A 13,036-nucleotide genomic window follows, 5' to 3' on the forward strand; every position below is an offset into this window, starting at 1 on the left:
GGAAGGAAGGAAGGAAGGAAGGAAGGAAGGAAGGAAGGAAGGTCCTGCCTCTTCAACCAGTCTATGCCTTTGTTTTCTTTGTATTCCCAATACTGAGCATGAGGCTCTATATATTTATAGTAAGTAAGCCCAATGATGCTGATGATTGATGATAATAATTATGATTATAATAATATGTTGATGATGGCGTTGAAGAAAAAGACATTGTGTTTTGAGTTTCTGTCCTCCCCTAACTCTTGTATTACTCAATATTGTTTCTAAAACAATGAGAGTCTCTTTCATCTTTCTAGGACATCCTCCCTCCCTCCCCTCATCCATAACTGAAGATTGAGAGTATGCATTCAGACCATGTAGAACCTGGGTTTCTTAAAACTTCCCTTTAGAAATTTTTTAAAGAAGATTTAAAACTTAGTTTACCAATTTATAAAATGGATTCTTTGATACGACATAGGTGGGGGTTGAAGATTAATGAAGAGTTCATAAAATGCTCTAATATCCTCAGATAAAAGATGCCTTGGTACTAAGGAATATTGTTTTTCTGCAGCTGTTGCCTCAGTGTTGATGTATTTTATGAGAAAATAAATAGATCATGTTGAATCTGCATACTTGACTGACCCCATTATAGTTTCCCTCACCCTCCAAGCCTTCATTCATTGTCCAAAAACTCTCTAGCAGACATCCAGAAAGGCTTAAGCACCTACCCAGACTGTGCCTCAGCTCATCCAGCTCTCTCCCCACCATAGGCATGTATAAATAAGCCTCAAAAATAAACCTAGAGAGAGGCAGAAGGGCTATTTTGAAGATAAATTAGGCATGAAATTTTAATCCATGCTCCTAGCCCTAGAGGCTGAAACTGCTTACACCTCAAAAGAAATAATTCAGAAGGCAAATGATCATCTTAAATAAAATTTAAAATCCCATTCATGGAATCAAATAGATTCTATACACTCCCAGTGATCACTGACACCCACTGATTCTATTCCATGGCACAAGGAAGGGTAAAACACTTTCTGAGCTAGTAAAAAATTAAAGCAAATCTGAATTTTTAAGCTAATATTTTCTTCTGACAAATTCAAGTTCCCAATTTTTTTGTACTGACAGAAAATGATGGCATTGACCCAGTGCTTTACAGAGTTAAACTGGCCCCCTCTTAAGGCTTGCTTACCTTACCCAGGTTGCTTCTCCTCTCTGAATTATCTTTCCTTTGGCAAAATAAAAATGCCTAGCCTTCCAGAGGTAACAGTGGGCAAAAATCTTTTTTTTTTTTTTTGCAAAGTGCTTGCCTAGAGTCTAAGGAGGTGATCACTGAATTGATAACAATGATTCTAGGATCCTCAAGACAAAGACGGCTTGTTCCTCCTGATCTATTTGCTTCACTCTATTGATGAATGAGGCCAATTCAGCTCCAATAGGTAAAGCCCAAGTCAGGCACACGTTTGCCCTTGTGGAAGTGGGATTTTGATTCTTGACTTGGGATTCTCATTACTTGCTTGTAGTCCTTCCATGATGGCAATACCTAGTTGGTCTTAATGTTCATCAATGGAAGGTACCTATGGTGGCTAATTAATAATAACTGAGGAAACAATCTGAGCAATAGGATTTATTAGCAAAATGGGCATCATAAATGGGTCTGTGGCAGGGGATTTGTTCTGTGAAGTTTGGACTCAGTCAAAGAGCTGCACTTGAGGACCTAGAGGGCCACCCCTGGGTGGTGTCCCCAATTAGACCTCCAATACAGTGTGAGACAGATTTTTATGTATTAAAAACAATTGCTCAAACAACTAATCAAGATACAAGCCAGGATACAAAATTAGGTAATCTGATTTCTAATTGGAAGAAAGATTAAGGTCCTTCCAAGTTGGGAAGGAACAAAGTGAGTTTTGGTCCAGTTGAGAAGAAGATACATAGATTTGAGGGTCTTTCTCTTTTTTCCCAGAAGTGAGAGATGCTGATCAATTGCATACACTTGCATTTATGAAACAATAAATAAATAGATTCTAATTGACGTTCTTGATTCCCACACCAAATCAGCTCCACTGTGTAACTGGCTCTCATTATATCTTAGAAAGCATCATATCCAAGCTTTCATTTTACAGGTGAGAGAAGCAAGATCCATACAAAGATTAAGCAATTTACCCAATGGCACAAGGAGGTTTTCCTAGGTTTTGTTATTATTGAAGGGCTAATCCTGTATTAACACCATCATTTTCATTACATATGATGTAATTGTGGGCATTTACTCCTGCAGATGAGATTAACTCAAATAGTTAAGAATACACAGACTTGAGATATCCTACTAATTGAAATATTAATAGAGATGAAATAAGAAGTTTGGGCAAATGCATTTCTAGAAATAATGCAAATATCTTGAATTTACAGAGTACTTTTCTTCCACTGAGCTCAAGGTACTTTCACAGATGTGATTTATATTTTTCATGATTCCATTTCCTGTCAGGTAGGGCACAGTGGACAGAGCTTTAGTTGAAGTGAGGAAGACCTGAGTTCAAATCCAGCCTCAGATACTTACTACCTGTGTGACCTGGGCAAGTCACTTAGATCTCTGCCTCAGTTTACTCATCTGTAAAATAAGAACAATAACACCTGATTCCCAGGATTGTTGTGAGGATCAAAAGAAATTATAATTGTAAAGTGCTTAGCATGATGTCTAGCACATAGTAAATTCTATATAAATGTAACTGTCATCATCATCACTATTATTATTCCCACAGGGTAAGGAAAGAGGTGACTTATCTAAAGTCAAGAGTGACTGACACAATCAGCTCTCATTTCTGAGCCTGGTTCCCAGCCTACAACTCTGTTCCCTGAACTGCTTTCTACCATCATTCCTCTTCTACTTCCCTCCAAAATGGCAGCATGGTCTAGTGAAAAGATTATTGAACGTGCAGTCAGAAGCCCTGAATTCAAGTCCTGGCCTACCAGCTTTATGACCTTGGGCAAGTCATTTCACTTCTATAAAGTGAGGGGATCAGACCAAGTTATCTCTAAGGTCTCTTGCAGCTGTAAAAGTCCAAGATCTTCCATGAATGTTGTTGTTCAGTCATTTTCAGCTGTGTCCTACTCTTAGTGACCCTACTTGGGGTTTTATTGGTAGAGATACTGGAAAGGTTTGCCATTTCCTTCTCCTGTTCATTTTATAAATGAGGAAACTGAGGCAAACAGGTTTTAGTGATTTGCCCAGGGTTACCCAGCTAGTAAATGTCTAAGGCCAGATTTGAACTCAGGTCTTCCTGATTCCAGGAAAATTTTTTAAAAGATATCCATGACCTTCAAGGGAAATGTAGAACAAGCTATCTTTGGTCTTTCTCTCTTGATTCAACCTATTCCCTCATTCTTATAGATAGCTATTTCCTGAAATCAGCCAATTCCCCAACCTGTCTGGGTGGTAATGCTTTATCAGCCTCTGGGATCCTAGGTAGAAGCAGATTCGGGTTGACAAAACTACAGGGATTCTCTGTCCTTAAAAAAATAAAACAACTTCCTTCCTGATCTAATCTCTAGATTATGGGGTACCACCTGACTGAAGAAAAATCTTCCCTATCTGAACCCAAAGATTCTTCCCATATCTATACTTTGTCCTGCATTAACTTTTCAGCCTCACCTGGGGGTAGTGATGGTGGGGGGAGGGGTAGGAGTGGTAATGGAAAGGGGTCTGGATAGTTCCCGAGATTGCACCCAATCTCAAGCTTCACCTGTTGGTCTTAAGTTTATTCAGTACTGATAGTTCTGCCCTTTAGGTGAAGCTTGGTTTCCCAAGCTTTGAAAACCTTGAAGACCTATATGAAAACTATAAAGCCCACGCTATTAACATGATAATTCTAAAAAAGTGTCTAGTCCTCATCCTCCATTTGGCCATTCACTTTTAATGGTAGATGCCATCGTCCTCTGGAATTTGTCACTTTCATGGCTACCCCTTCCAAGAGCCACTAGCAAACTGTCTTTTCTTAGTGTTTTAAAATTTATAGGCCTTATTGAGCATCCCTCTAATGGGATGAGTATAAGGGTCAACTCCACCTACTTCTGAATTCGTTTACAGAGCTAAAATGGTAGACAGGTCTTAAACTTAATGACAGATTAAGTTTTCCTGACTCCGGTTACCATCTCTCAGAGTCCTAATTAGGCATGTTTGTTCTGGAGCCAATTCTTTACGGGGAAGGTCAGGTTATAAAGAAAACACTGCACTCCAATTGCAGTCATACCAAAGAAGAGATGACATGGCCCTCAAAAAGTCCAGTATGAGTCCCTGAGGAATAAGTGATTATCTCCAACCCCTAATGTTCCTCCCAACATGCCTGTCTCCTTCAGCTAGGTGAAGGCTCTGGGGCATAGTAATAGGGAAAAAGGATCTGGTAAAGCAGGTCTAATGATGGCAGCCCAGATGAAGGTGAATGAGGAGTGGGACCAGTTGTACCATGTAGCACAGACCAATATAAGACCCCTGAAGTTCAGGGGCAATAGACTCACTAACCACAATAGGAAGGAAGCCTACTTTCCCTTATATAATACCCTAGGATGGAACCTCAGGAAGCCACCTAGTTATGACTCTGCCTTGTATGTGCATGTCTCCTGATTCTCTGTAATGACTCATCCTCAGTAGAATATAAGTTCCTTGAAGTAAAGTACTGTTGCTCACAGAATCATACCGTGTTTCCCCGATAATAAGACCTATCCAGAAAATAAGCCCTCCCCTTACTGTGTAAGATTCCTCTAAAATAAGCCCTCCCCCAAAAATAAGCCCTATTGAGATTGCTACTGTAGTGAAGGTGATCCCCTGCGCTACACGCTACATTACGGTACCCTCTGTATGCACCGTCTCCCCCCACTGGGTGAAACGCACGCAGCGCTCCGAGCTGCATCCAATCAGAGCTGCAGCAATGAGCGCATCATCCTGTTCTTCCCCAGTGATTTGCTTATTGAATAAAGGTACATTTTTTTGTTCACATTTACCTGTTTATTAAAATTGCTGTCAATGTTCATTAAAATAAGCCCTCCCCTGAAAATAAGCCCTCTGGTGTTTTTCTGTCCAAAAAAATAATAAGACAGTGTCTTATTATCGGGGAAACACGGGGTAGATCTAGATATGAAAGAGACATCAGAGGTCAACCAGTGCAATGCTGTCGTTTCACAAATGAATTGTAGTGTGGTTAAAAGCCTTATCACTTAAGGTTACTCAGGCAGTAACTATCAGAAGTAGGATTCAAATCTAAGTCCTCTGATTCAAGGATTGGCACTCTTGCTGTGTCCTCAGTGCCTAGCGTAGTGCCTCATACACAATTTGTTCAGTCGTTTCAGTTGTGCCCTATCCTTTGTGACCCCATTTGGGGTTTTCTTGACAAAGATACTGGGGTGGTTTGCCATTTCCTTCTCCAGATCATTTTACAGATAAGAAACTGAGGCAAACAGGGTTAAATAACTTGCCCAGAGTCACACAGCTAGTAAGTGTCTGAGGCCGGATTTGAACTTAGGAAGATGAGTCTTCCTAACTTCAAGCCCTGCACTCTTTTCCACTGAACCACCTAGCTGCCCGATATGTGTTTAATAAATAGTTGATGAATGGAAGTAATCCCTCCAGCATTAGAGTGGCCCCCTAGATACTATCATTAAAACTTTATCCTAGAAAAGTAACTTCCACATAAAGAAATAATGTAGGTAATTTCAACCAACAGTAAGAAGAACATCATTGGGCAGGACCTCACCATTAAGAGCAATGCTCATGATGGTTCTATGTAAGAAAGCTTCAGTTCCTGCTTACCCTCTGGGCATCTGTTCTCCCATCTCAGAACTGAGCTTTCTGAGAGAAGCCCCAGTCACCCCAATGCTTCCTGAGACTAAAATCAGCTCTTCGTCATCCAAAAATGGCAACATTAAACAGCTGTCAAAAACAAATGCTAATTGTATTGGAGACCAGAGCTAGTTATATGCCTCTTCACCAAGGCATTAAAGACAAAATATGAGAGAGGAGAAGATGCTACCAGAAGACAGTATAAATGATACCCTGGGCTTTTTTGTTGTTTGTTTGTTTTGTTTTATCTGATTTACTAGGCCCACTTAGCCATCTGTAGCTAATTATTCTGGGAATGAAGCCATTATTTTATTCAAGTTTTGTTCTCTGGTTTTAATAAATTAATGAGATGTTAACCAAATCCTCACATGAATGAAAACAATGAATTCACCGAGATTCACAGAGCTGCCAGCCCTGCCAATCAGCAGTGTTTTTCCCTTTGTGGCTCTTTGTCTGTCCCCTGGGATGCTTTCAAGCCTGGCAGCTGCCTGTTTGTACTTTAACGAATGTGTAAATACTTCCTGAAACATTGGGGAAGGGGAGAAGTTTGAGGAATGAAGCTAAGGTCCCCTTAGGAAAGCCAACAGTTTTATTATCTGAATATAGAAAAGAAAATGAGATAGAGGTGGTCGGATGTGGTACAAAGGGCACTCAATTTAGAGTCATGGAACATGGAATCAAGTCCCCACTCTACCAAAAAAAAGTTGCACAACCATAATATTGTATTGTGTATTATGGTTTGTGTCTTTTCTCCTTTACTGGTCCTCAGTGGTCTTTCCATTCTAGCCTGCAAGCTCCATGAGGGCAGGTAGATAGCATAATAGATAAAATACTAGACTTAGAACCAGGAAGGCATCTTCCTGAGTTCAAATTTGGCTTCAGATACTTACTGGCTGAGTGATCCTGGGTAAGTCACTTGACCTTGTTTGCCTCACTTCCCTCATCTGTAAAATGAACTGGAGAAGGAAATGACAAACCACATTAGTATCTCTGCCAAGAAAACCCCAAATAGGGTCACTAAGAGTAGGACATGACTGAAACAATTGAACAACAGCAAATTTCCATGAAGGGAAACCTGGCTTACCTAAACTTTGAGTCCCCTCCAGAACCTTGCATTATGTCCTCCATGTAACTTAATTCAACAAACATCAAGTACCTACCATGTCTGTCATCATGAGACACACTGAGAGCACCCAAAGACAAAAACCAAAACCAGCCCTATCCCCAAGTGCACATTCTACTGAAGAAGTGCAACATGTACCCAAGTAAATCATTACAAGGTATGTACTAAGTCTCTTCAAGAGGGGCAAAGGCTTATAATTGGGGGACCAAGAAAGTCTCTTGTAGGAGATGGTAACTGGGCTCTGCTTTGAAAGAAATGAGGCATTCTCTGAGAGAGAGAGAGAGAGAGAGAGAGAGAGAGAGAGAGAGAGAGAGAGGGACTTGAAAGAAACCCCCTATTTGCTTTTTAAAAGGATAAACCAGGGGTGGCTAGATGGTGCAGTGAATAGAGCACAAGCCCTGGAATCAGGAGGACCTGAGTTCAAATCCAGCCTCAGATACTTAACACTTACTAACCATGTGACCTTGGGCAAGTCACTTAACCCCAACTGCCCTGTCTTCCTCCCTCCAAAAACAAATAAAAAAAGAAAAAAAAAGATAAACCAGAGGACTTCTTGTACAAAGCACAGGGGTGGTAAGTGCCATGACTAGAGAAGAGCTAACAACTCAATTTGGCTGGATTAGAGAGTACTTTAAAAGCAATAATATGAAATTAAACTGGAAAAAGACCCAGATTGCAGAAGACTATATATGCCAGGCTGAAGATGTTTTGTTTTGTTTTAATTTTATTGTAGAGACACCAGGGAACTCTCGAAGATGTTCCAGTGAAATAGGAGTGGGAGAGAGAGGATGTAAAGGTCATTTTAGGACCATCTATTTGGCATCTGTGTAAAAGAAGGGCTAGAGCAGGGAGAGGCTATGAGCAGGGAGATCCATTTGGAGGCTGTTGCATTAGTTTAGTTAAGAAATAATGGGGGCTTAAACTGACTTGGTAAGGTTTATATAATTGAAGCAGCACTGCTTTGGGAGTAAGAGAACCTAGATTTACGTTGTCCTACTTATTACCGGTGTTATCACTGACAAGCTAATTTGCCTCTCTTAGCCTAAATTCACTGATGGTTTCTCAAGTTTCTTCTGGCTCTAAATCTGTGATCCTGAAATCTTAAAGTAAGCATTATGGGACGTGAGAGAAGGGGGGCAGATAGGAGAGATGTTGTAAAGGTGGGAAGAAGACTTGGCAAACTGATTGGTTCTGGTGGTTGAAGGAGAAAGAAGAGTCTCAGATGATTTCAAATATGTAAATCAGAGAAAATGGAAAGATATCATCAATAGAAACAGAGGAATTTAGAGGAGGGATGGATTTGGAAGGAAAAATCCATATGGAGACGTCTAAAGAGATGACTAATGCATCTTAGAATTTAGGAAGAGGGGGCAGCTAGGTGGTGCAGTGAATAGAGCACTGGCCCTGGAGTCAGGAGGACCTGAGTTCAAATCTGGCCTCAGACACTTAACACAAAAACTAGCTGTATGACCTTGGACAAGTCACTTAACCCCAAATGCCCTCCAAAAAGAAAAAAAATGTTAGGAAGAGATTAAGACCAGACATCTAAATTCAGAAGTCTTCTGCATAGAAATGATATTTCAATCTATGAGAACCAACAAGACCACTGAGGGAAAGAGTATGAAAGCAAAAGAGACTAAAAAAGAGATAGGCAGAAAGGTAAGAAAAAAGTTAAGTAAAGAAAGGGAGGAAAAGTGTCTAGAAGAGAAGGTCACTGATGTTGCTAAAAGCTGTTGAGAGGTCAAGTAGAATGAAGACTAAGGAAAGGCCACTGGATACAAGTGTTTATCGTTAACAAATGGTTGTTGAAGTCACATCACTTCATTTCTCTAATCTGCAATTTCCACATCTGCCAATAGGGCTAATAATGCCATTTCTACCTATTCACACACAACACATTCTGTAGGTAAAATAAGCAACAAGTGAAAAAAAACATTTAAATTTCCAGCAGATGTACTGTACCTGTAGAAAGCTAGTGCCCTGGGTTCATTAAGATACACTCATTTTAATCATCGTATCCAGATCCATAAAACACCAAATTTTCCTAATTAACTCTGGTGTCTAGAAGCCAAGTTCCTCTTGGCAAAAGCAATATGATCCAGTCTGACTAGACAGGGCAATGCTGAATCAGGCCCATCAGGTTCTAATTGGTTCTAATAAGCACTCTCACAACCAGAACCACATTCCTTTCTCAACCCCACAGCCCTCATAAAGGAGAGAAATTCCATGTCGCCTTTAAAAATAACCCACTCCTTCCAGCCAGATGCTTGTTCAATTGCTACAGTGGGCTAGATTTTTCTTAATTTTTTCTAAGCCATATCTAGTAGATAGAGAAAAAGAAAATATATAATCATATATAATATGTTATATATTATATAGGTATAATATATAATCTTATATATTACATAGCTATATGATTATCGTATGTAGACACCATATACTATATGTGCTATATAGACATAATATATTTATACATGTATATGTATGTGTGTGCATGCACGTATGTGTGTGTGTGTGTACACACATAACATCTCCATCCAGATGTCCCAATTGTGTCAACATGTCCAAAACTGAATTCTTTAGCATATTTCCCCCTAAAATCAGTTTTCTTCCCAATATCTCTTTTTTCTCCACAGGGCACCAACATTCTTCTGGTCACCAATGTTCAAAGTCTAGGAGTGACCTTCAATTCTTCACTCTCACTCAACCCTCCATATCTATTCAGTTGCCAAGTCTAGTCAGTTTCATTGCCTCAACATCTCTCCCATCCATCCCTTTCTCTCTACCCTCACCACAACCACCCTAGGCCAAGGCTGAATCACTTCTCACTTCTCCATCCTTTTAAAAGCCAAATAGGGGGTTTCTTTCTTTTGACCCTGGAAATAATAGGGAGTTGCTAGAGTTTATCAAATGGAGGGAGGGGGTTGTCAGACTTATATTTTAGGAAGATCAATTTGACGACTGATTGGAGGATGGATTAGAGCAAGGAGAAACTTAAGACAGGGAGGCCAACCAGCAGGCTATTAAGATGGTTCTGGAAATTAGGAGATGTAGGCCTACACAAGGGGCAGTAGAGAACAGAAAAGAGCACATAAAAGAAATATTATGATGGTAAAATTGACAGAATTTGACAAAAGATAGGATATGGGGTGAGAGAAAGTAAGGAGTCCACTATGACACCTAGGTTTTGTTACAGTCAAAGTAAGGTGAACTGAAGTACAACATTCTGAGTATGATCAGTTTATTAGTAAAGTGTAAATTTACTATTAAATAGGATCTCAGCTTCTTTAGCAAAGCTAAAACTTTGAATGAGGGGCATAGCTCTCTTTTATAGTTTAGGGGGAGTATAGAACACAGGACAGGAATTTGTAGACAGGGAACAAGTTATGATTGGTTATAAGAGAGCTCAACATCATGAACCGCTAAGTTTGGTTCCAGAGCTGAGGTATGGGGGATGATATGATTGGTTGGAAATTAGGAATGAGGGGTTAGCAGCAACCCCCTCCTTCCCTCCTGTAACTAAAAATGTTCATTGAGTGTACCTGCAATGTTAGAGAGAGTAGACCAGACTTCTTTGGATAGCAAACCAGACATCCTTGAAGGATAGTTTAGTGATATAAAGATACCAAACCAGAATCCCTGGTACTCATTCACATTTCTCAAGGATAGCAAATTTCCTTGAGGCAAGATTAGCAGGAGAACAGGATTTCTAAACTTAACTCTTTATAGGCCAACTGAATTTCAAAGACAAAGAACCATGATTGAGGCAGTTAAAGGACAAAATCAATTAATTGTAAATAAGATCAGTAAAAAAAATTGTACAGAATAAATTTAATTTTCTCAGTTACAAGTCAGGGTGACTGGGAGGATGGTGGTATCCTCAACAATAATAGGAAAGGTAGAACAGGGGAGAATATAAGAGGGGAAAGAAAATAAGTTCAGTTTGAGATGTGCTAATTTAAGGTGTCTATAGGACATCCAGTTCAGGATATCTAAAAAGCAGTTGGAGATGAGATGGAGGTCTGGAGGAAAAAGAGCTGGACAAGTAGATAATGAGAAACATCTGGACAGAGATGGTCACTGAAACCATGGGAGCTGGTGACATGAGCAACGGGAGAGGGAGAAATGCACAAGATTCCATTCCATTCCAATATATATATATACCCCAATTAGTTCCATCTTTCCCCTATTGATGAGTCTTCTACTCCCCCTTAGTTTCCTGTTTTTTTGAAGTCACAACAAGAGCTACTGTAAATATTTTGGTAAATATAGGACCTTGTGCTTTCTTTGATCTTTTGTTGGATATTGAACTAGCAGTGGTATAGTTGGGCCAAAGGTCGTGTAGCAGTGTGTTGATATACGTTTAACAACTAGATCTCAAGGAAAAAAGGCAATTATCCATGACATAGTTTTAAGTTTAAGTTTCATGTTCATCATTGACATTTTCTCCAACATTTTTTAAGTGTAGACAACAACAAAAAACAATAAATCAAACCCTATTTTTGAAATGTAAATGCTCACCCTGGGACTCCAACAATTGTCTCTCTGGAGCTGGTAAGGGCTGGTTCCAATATACCTCTGGCCAAAAAGCATGCACTTCTTTGCATAATTTTAAATTGCTAATTTACATGTAAAATAATTTAAATTGCTTCAAAGACAAAGATGGGACTCCAGCAATGATGGATTGTTGTCTGCTTTTCCACAGCCCTCCCAATAGTCACCTTTTTTTTGTTCATCTTTGCCAATCAGAGGAGTATGAGGTATAACCTCAGAATTATTTTAATTTGCATTTCTCTACTTATTGGTGATTTGGAACGTTTTAAAAACCTGGGTTTCTTCTTTTGAGCTTTGTTCATATTCTTAGATCTCCTATCAGTTAGAGAATGGCTCTTTTTCTTATAAATTTACATCACTTTCTTATATATTTGGGAAATCATACCTTTATCAGAGAAACTTGCTGCAAATTTTTTTCCATTTAACTACTTCTCAATTTTAAAAAATTATTTTATTTTTAACCTATTAAATAAAATAAGCATTTCCATAACATAGTAGAATAAAAAAAAAAAGATTGCACATGAAACTGCAAATCTGTTGTGTACAACTTGCTATGCCTTTAAAATATGTAATAAAGTTATCATGTAACTTTTTTTTCTTCTCTTTATTCCCTCACTCCCCCCCCACACATGCTGCCCAGAGATAGCTACCATTAGACACAAACATGTGTGTGTGTGTCTGTGTAAAATCATTCTATATCAGTTCTTTCTCTGGGTGCAGAGAATGTCTTCCTTCATAGGTCCTTTGTAGTTAATTTAGGTATTTATAATAGCCTTAATCACTCGAAGTTGTTCTTAAAACAATATTGTTATTATTGTACGCAGCATCCTCTTAGTTCTGCTCATTTCACTTTTCATTATTTCATTCAAGTTAATTGGGGAATGGCCGAACAAGTTGTGGTACATGATCATGATGGGATATTAATGTGCTGTAAGAAATTATGAGCTCAGTGATTTTAGAAAATATATGGTTAGACTTCCAGTTAACTATCTCTTCTAACCTTAGCCATATTAGATTGATCTGTGCAATAAAATTTTAATTTTATGTAATAAAAATTATCCATTTTATCTTCCCTGATCCTTTTCATCCCTTCTTTGATCATGAACGCTTTCCCTATTTATAGATCTGAAAACTGACTTTTTCTTTGTTTCTTTCTTTAATTTGTTAATAATGTTTCCCTTTATATCTAGGTCATGTATTCATTTGGAATTGTCTTAAAGTGTGAGCCCACCTTTGACTTTTCAGTAGAACCTTCCAAACATACCACTGGCAAGGCTGTAATGCTGGAGCAACCGAAAACTAAATACAGTCTTAGTGCTATACCAACCATGCTGGAAATATTCTGAGTATGATCCTAGCAACAGAATGAATCTGTTTGCCCAGGACTAGCATGGAGAGGCTCATCACCCTGAATCAACTGTCTATGTACAGCATATCATTAATTTGATAAAGAAAAGAATAAAATTAGAATTAGGTTAGAAAAATAAAAATGAGGAAAAACATATGTTATGTGATTAAAATTTCATCCCGACCTATTTAGATGAGTTGTTGATGAAGGA

The 13,036-nt window shown here is 38.8% G+C and overlaps 1 long non-coding RNA gene across 1 annotated transcript in view; it reads right to left on the reverse strand.

Moving 5' to 3' along the window:
• LOC138167307 (uncharacterized) overlaps window positions 1-9,022 on the reverse strand; it is a 14,119-nt gene extending 5,097 nt beyond the window's left edge. Inside the window, exons 1-2 of the long non-coding RNA XR_011169861.1 lie at window positions 8,886-9,022; window positions 6,691-6,756 (exon numbers count right to left, since the gene is read on the reverse strand). This is a non-coding gene — a long non-coding RNA (uncharacterized lncRNA). The remainder of the gene's footprint in view (window positions 1-6,690; window positions 6,757-8,885) is intronic.
• Between the last annotated feature and the right edge of the window lie 4,014 nt (window positions 9,023-13,036).

The sequence above is a fragment of the Petaurus breviceps genome, unplaced genomic scaffold, assembly GCF_028583685.1.
Source record: "Petaurus breviceps papuanus isolate PSGF00001 unplaced genomic scaffold, PetGlider_PUasm1.0 229, whole genome shotgun sequence".
NCBI lineage: Eukaryota > Metazoa > Chordata > Mammalia > Diprotodontia > Petauridae > Petaurus > Petaurus breviceps.